At 37.4% G+C, this 7,377-nt stretch overlaps 1 protein-coding gene across 5 annotated transcripts in view; it reads right to left on the reverse strand.

Moving 5' to 3' along the window:
* Positions 1-7,377, reverse strand: part of LOC106883075 (uncharacterized) — a 322,884-nt gene that overhangs the window by 214,856 nt on the left and 100,651 nt on the right. The window contains exon 1 of one of the 5 annotated variants that reach the window (XM_014933993.2): positions 853-1,801. The exons of the other annotated variants lie outside the window; for them this stretch is intronic. The gene's annotated coding sequence lies outside the window, so the exon portion shown is untranslated. Of the gene's footprint in view, positions 1-852; positions 1,802-7,377 lie in introns of those variants that run through there. 5 annotated transcript variants of the gene reach the window in all.

The raw sequence follows: 7,377 nt of genomic DNA on the forward strand, positions 1-7,377 counted from the left end.
AATGAAAGGACTCAATACAGGTTTAGACTATTTAGAATATCTTAAAAGATATTGAATAAACATCAAGATAGTTAAAATTTGAAATTATAATTCACCCATACATACATACATACACACATATATACATGCATACATACACACAAGCGCGCATGCGAGCGAGCGAGCGTGCACATGCACACATATGTTATGAATGTGTTTTTATATATTAGGATCAAATCATTAAATCATTGTGATTCAGTCTGTGCTGGAGCACTGCCATAATGTGTGATTATATGTGTATTTATGAGTCATGAGTGTGAATGCATGTTTGTGTGATGTGTATATGTATGCGTGTGTGTGTGTGTGTGTCTGTGTTTGTGTGTATAGGTATTTATGTATTTATATATATACAGAGAGACAGAGAGGGGGGTAGTGAAAGAGAGACACAATAAGAAAAAGAAAATGCAAAAAAAGTATAAAGGGATCTAATCAAAACTTAAAAATTAAATATGCATAAAAAAATTTTTATTTGTTGATTAGATTTAATTTTTAGAATTTCACATCATCATTTATCTAATTTTCTTGACGTAATAACGATGTAAAATATTTGCATGCAATTACAGTATGTCTGTATGTGTGTGTGTGTACATGTTTGCATGTGTATATCTGTCATGGTATATCCAATACATTCATCTATGTGATATCGAATTATAGTAACTGAAGTGCAGACTACAATTTGAACACACACACATTGATATATCACGAAGAAATACTCTTCACACAGCAAAAGCTGGCTGTAAGTCTGAAATTTAAAACTGTCACGTCACAAAACAACAGACTGGGGTAGCATCTGAACAATCTTTTGTTACGTACCTGTTCCATTACCAATCCTCATTTTTTGGTTGACATCCAGTACAGGTTGGAGACTGAGAAGCAGTATGTGAATAAAACTACATTTATTATACCATGCAAGTAGTACATCAACCTCTTGTACTACTTTAGTAGTTGTTGTTTTGCTCAGAATCAGTCCTGACTGAGTACATCTAAGTCAGGTGGTTTTGGTCACATGCATTCCAACCCCAACCACCCTAACCTTTATATAGAATTTTTCTTTTATAATTATTATCTTTTTTTTTAACTGGACTTTTCTGGAGGAAGGGTACAATGCCCCACAGACTTTCTACGTTCTTTAATACTGGTAAGATTGACAAGGTTAATGTTCCTTTTCCACGGTGGTTATACAAATATATGTGCAGAGTGGGAATTTTAGAAGATAGTGTTCTGGGGAGGAAGGATTGGATGCTGTAGTTAATGCAAGTCTTGAGTGGGCCACAATATGAGTAGTGAAAGGAAGAGAGAGATAAACAAGAGAAAGATTGTCTGAGTGGAGGCAACACAAAACCTGAAAGATCTGAGGAGAGGAAAGGTATTATAGTAGTAGTAGAAAGGTCAGAGGAAGGAGACATCACATTTGTGGCAAGTGACTTCATGACAATCAATTGGGTGGCTTTTTTTCTTCGGATATGGTTGAAAAAATCTATAGTGCAGCAACAGAAGCAGCACTCTTCCATATATGTAAATCATAATTTATTGCAGGTCTTTGCTGAGTTTTGTATAAAGGTTAGTAGTTGGAGAATGATGAAATGTTTTCTGACCTTGAAAAAGAAGGCTACTATTTGTGATGCAGTCTTCACTAAAATGAGGATAGGATGTGCCTTGTCCATGAAAGATCATAGTGATAGTACAGCTTGGAATATGTAGGGATTCTGAGGGTTCGTGCTGTTTATATTTAGGAGGAGGTATGATAATGTCATCTTGAAATATGCAGCAATTGTGTCTTTTTGCTGTCGAACATAAAATTGATATGACACTATTAGAGAATGTTTTCAAGCTCTCTGTTCATGGAGTAGGTGCGAATTTGATGCACAATATCTTAGTTACACGTAGATGATGCTTTGGTATGTAATGTTAAGGATTAAATGGTGATATCACGCAAGTAGGAGATGATGTTGCAAGTGACAGCAAGCATAATGTTAAATTGCTAAAGCAAAAGTATTGGGTACATAACAAAGCGTTGGGTTATACAAGAGTGAGGGTCAGTAAGCGCTTAGTAAACATACACCATGATGATGCGATATGAGAGGAAGCCACTGATCAAAGAGATGAAATCAGGTAGCATTGCTAGTAATTCATGTACCAAGTTACAGCTTGTAGAATTATCAAGGTTGAAGAGTAGAGAGAAGGAAAAAATCATAAAAGTTGGCAGAAATGTTTTTGGCAAGAAGCCAAAAAGATCAGTTGCAGTTTGGGAGTAAGGAATGTTTGCAGGTTATGCAATGCATGGAGGCATCTTTCACAGTTCAGATGATGAATGTGCAGGGGTTGCAGCATTGGACAAAAGCTATTCATTAACCATAAGAATTTTTCAGGATGAGTGATTTTCTCCAACTGTTGTAGATGTGTTCTTTACTTGAAAAAACTGTAGAGCAGTAATGGATGAACCACTTGGGAGATTTGAAGTTAAGAGTTTGTGAAATATGAAATGACATAACTAGAAGAATAGTTTGTCACCCTTCAGCTGTTTGTAATGGGACAAGGATGAACAGAACAGCATGTAACTGAAGGAGCTTGAATACTTAACTGACTTCATATGTCAAAGGGTCTAGGAGGTGGCGGGGGGGGGGGATCATTGCATAAATAGTGCTACAATGGCAATTTATTCAAATTAATAAAATTTAATTATGCACTTATGAACACTCTTTCTCTGTTATATCTATAAAGCAAAGGTACATCAGATACCTGTTTAGTAAAATAATATTAAAACATCCAGGAGATATTCTTAACTGAATTTTAAATTACTTTAGAGTAATTTTTTTAATATATTTAATAAAACATTCAACACTTGATTATATTTTATAATATTACAAATGGTCAGATGCAGGTATGGTTGTATAGTGAAGAAGTTCACTACCTAGGTAAGTAGGTTCAAGTTCAGTGCAACTGTGCAGCACCTTGCACAAAATTTCTTCTGCTATCGTCCAAAGTTGACCAAAGTTTTCTGAGTGGATTTGATAGATAACATCTGAAAGTTTCTGGATGGATGGATGGATGGATGGATGGATGGGTGGATGGATGGATGGGTGGGTGGGTGGATGGATGGATGCATGCATGCATGCATATGTGAGCATTTGTATATCTGTGTATATTAGCACTTCATTGAATACCACTGAGCAACCAGTAATGACATTGTTGCAGCTTCCCCTGTCAACAAATCAGCCATTGGCTATGTGCTTTTGAAAACATGTGGAATATAAGGTCCCTTACTAGAAAGGGTTGGCAACAGGAAGGCATCCAACTGTAAAACAATACCATGATATTATATCCATGTAACCCATGCTAGCAGATAAAAACAAGCATTAAAAAAATGATCAAACAAATATCATAGATGATTTTGAAAATACACAAAGACTGTAATAAGAGACTTGGGAACAGCTTGCCTGTGTAAGTGCACTGAATCAAAAACTCTGCATAATGGACACCAGTAGGTTTCAGGTGTCATCAGGTGAGAATGTGTACATTTTGAGGCCTTCTTCTCAACAGCTTTACAGTGCACCAACCCCTATCACTGATATATTAAGTCTAGAATTGAACCCATGACTGAGTTTTTGACTTTCAAAGTTCAACTCTAAACTTCACAGGCTTTGAATTTAAATTCATACATTTCACAATCAACATCTACCATTTTAATATTCTGCCTGTCTTGCGCATCACAAGTGATATACAGGACATATTGTTTCTATTGTATTTTTTTCTTTTTAAAATCTCTTAATTTCTTATTACCTAACTACCATGTTCATTCCATGATGCCTAACATTTCTAAGACAATAATATACTGTATTGAAAGAAACGTTCCATGGACATTCACAAGAAATATAACAGGCTTTTTTGCTTCATTGAATTAACTATTTCCAACAATGATAAAAACCATAATTTTCTGTCCATTTCCTTTTCCCATACAAATTTGGGTTTGATGGGTATGCTCAATCACAGCATCTTGCCCCTGACTGTAGTCTTATGTCATCTCCTTTATGAGGTTCAGTTTCCCATCAGTACTTTTTCTTATGACTCCTTCTATTTGGATTGTCAAATGCTTCTTCACTCAACTGTTATCCTTCATATGCATCACATTGCTATACCAACATAGTCTTATCTCTTTGCACATTACAGCTTTTATTTTTTACTTGTTGCAGTCATTGGACTATGGCCATGCTGGAACACTGCCTTCAAGGGTTTAATCAAACAAATTGCCCCAAGTAATTATTTTTTTCTAAGTCTGGTACTTGTTCTATCAATTCCTTTTGCTGAACTGCCAAGTCACAGGGATGTGAACAAACCAACACTGGTTGTTAATTGGCAGGAGGGACAAATACAAAGTCATATGCACACACAATGGGCTTCCATACAGTTTCTGCTTACCAAATTCACTTACAAGGCATATCTTGGTCCTCTGTCATCTTTTTGTAAGGTTCGGTGTTTTGAGATTGGCCTTGAATACTTTGTCCTCTGTCTTCCAGGATCTCCCTCTTCCACAGATGCCATCCACTTTAAGTCATTGGCCCTTCTTTATGCAACTGTCTACATTCATCTGCATCACATGACCAAACCAGCATGGTCATCTTCTCTCTTACACACTGCATCTAATTCATCCCATGCCTAACTGTTCTCTCCATACATTAGTGCTCTGTTGCACATGTACAATGACACTGCACATCCAGCAGAACATACCAGCTTCATTTCTCTCTCATCTTTGCATTCCTCTGCATCCCAATCCCACATCTCATTGCCATGTATACATGCATCATACAATCTTCCTTTTACTCAGAGAGCCTTTTGGTTGCCAACACAAGTAAAAGCTCTCTGAATTTTCTGCATTGCATTCTTATTCTAGTGATTACACTTTTGGTACATCCTCCTCCATTGTTAATTAGGCCACCAAGATAGCAGAAATTACCTACTACTTCTAGAGAGCCTCTGGTACATTTGAAGAAATCAGTTTTCTGAGTTTAAAATCCTTTGGATAGAAAGTCGAAGGCTGCATGTGAGACTTGACTCCACATCCCCTATGGACATGACACATCAACAAGATGATATAGATTTATGTCCCATGGGCATCACTTGACTTTTCCTATCCAAAAGGAATTTTCAACCCAATATTTATGTACTATTATTTATAGTTTTATTTACTTTGAGATCCATTATTCCAAAAAAGAATTATTCTACATTCCCTCAAATCTTATAAATTCTTATGGCACACCATTTTGAGCGTGGCCGTTGCCAGTATCGCCTGACTGGCCTTCGTGCAGGTGACACGTAAAAGCACCTACTACACTCTCTGAGTGGTTGGCGTTAGGAAGGGCATTCAGCTGTAGAAACTCTGCCAAATTTAGATTGGAGCCTGGTGTTGCCATCCGGTTTCACCAGTCCTCAGTCAAATCGTCCAACCCATGCTAGCATGGAAAGCGGACGTTAAACGATGATGATGATGATGATTTTAACTTTGGGCTTCACGGAGGCAATGACTAGTGACTAAGACCTTTGGTGATATGGTGTGCTTGAGAAAACCTTTCGAACCAAGTGAAATCATAGTTGTGGCCGATGCTGGTGTCATGTAACTGGCATCTGTGCTGGTGACACATAAAAAGCAACTTTCGAGTGTTAAGCCTCACAGAGGTTAGGTGGCCGATGCCGGTGGCATATGGAGGCAATGACAAATGACTGAGACCTTTGGCATTATGCCCTGCTTGAGAAGAAGACCCATCAAGCCGAGTAAAATCACAGTCATTTGTAATACATTGGAGTTTGTACAGTTCCGTTAACCAGCTCCATGTCAAACCATCCAACCCATGCCAGCATGGAAAGAGGACACTAAGTTATGATGATGATGAAGTTGCATGACAAAATGTAAAAATATTATTACAGTGTCACCCAAATGGCACCCATGCTGGAGGCATGTAAAAGCACCCATTACACTCTTGAAGTGGCTGACATTAGGAAGGGCATCCAGCCGTAGAAACCATGCCAAACCATTCCAAATAGGAAGGCGGCGAGCTGGCAGAAACATTAGCATGCCGGGCGAAATGCTTAGCAGTATTTTTCGTCTGTCTTTACGTTCTGAGTTCAAATTCCACCGAGGTCGACTTTGCCTTTCATCCTTTCAGGGTTGATAAATTAAGTACCAGTTACGCACTGGGGTCGATATAATTGACTTAATCCGTTTGTCTGTCCTTGTTTGTCCCCTCTATATTTAGCCCCTTGTGGACAATAAAGAAATAAAAAAAACCATGCCAAATCAGACAGGAGTCTGGTGCAGCCTTCCAGCTTGCCAGCCCTGGTCAAACTGTCCAACCCATGCCAGCATGGACAACGGACGTTAAATGATGATGATGATTTTCCCAGCATCTACACATCATGTATGATACACATTCCCAATTTTTTTCAACCACCAGAGTAATATAGAACTAATGAGTGGAAAGGAAAGATTCATATTACTCAGAATATGTGAACCATTGATTAACTAAAAGCCTGAAAACAAGCATGAAAACAACATTTAGAACAAACTTATGAAAATGCTTTGGACAGGCAAAGGGTTAAAGCAATGTGCCAGTTTAAACCATTTCATATTATAACCAAGAGATAAGATAGATTATTAACAAATGTAAGACTTCTAGCCTAACAGCACAAGTCATTTCGTCATAAATAATCCTCATACTAACCATGTAGATCATATTATAACTGACATCTCCAACATTGTCCAACCCATGCCATGGAAAACAGACATTAAAGGATGATGATGATGATGATGATGATCTCACTGACAGTCTTGTGTTAAACAACATGCCTGAGCCAATTATTTTTACTTTTTGTCATGCAGCTTCATCATTGTCATCATCATCATCATTTAGTGTCCTCTTTCCATGCTGGCATGGGTTGGATGGTTTGACATGGAGCTGGTTAGCAGAGAGCTGTCCAGACTCCAATGTATTACAAATGATTCCATGTATTTTATCTTATTTCATGGTTTAAGCATAAGTTATTTCATTTCATTTCATTTTCTACAGCTATGAAATCATCTCATGTATCCTCAACTGCCGCACTTCATCATTTATTAAACTAACACCAGTGACCTGTCCTGCTATATAAATTATTCTCTCCCACTATCACTTATGGGTTTATATAAGTAATATACTTTTATAAGTGATCTTTATTATGATTAGGAAAATTCACCAATTAAAACCACAATAAATCAATAATTCATAATTTCAACCTGTCACTTCATCTTGATTTGAATTATGTGTGTATGTGTAAATACACACACACAAATACGCACGCGCGCACGCA

Source organism: Octopus bimaculoides, chromosome 4, assembly GCF_001194135.2.
Source record: "Octopus bimaculoides isolate UCB-OBI-ISO-001 chromosome 4, ASM119413v2, whole genome shotgun sequence".
NCBI lineage: Eukaryota > Metazoa > Mollusca > Cephalopoda > Octopoda > Octopodidae > Octopus > Octopus bimaculoides.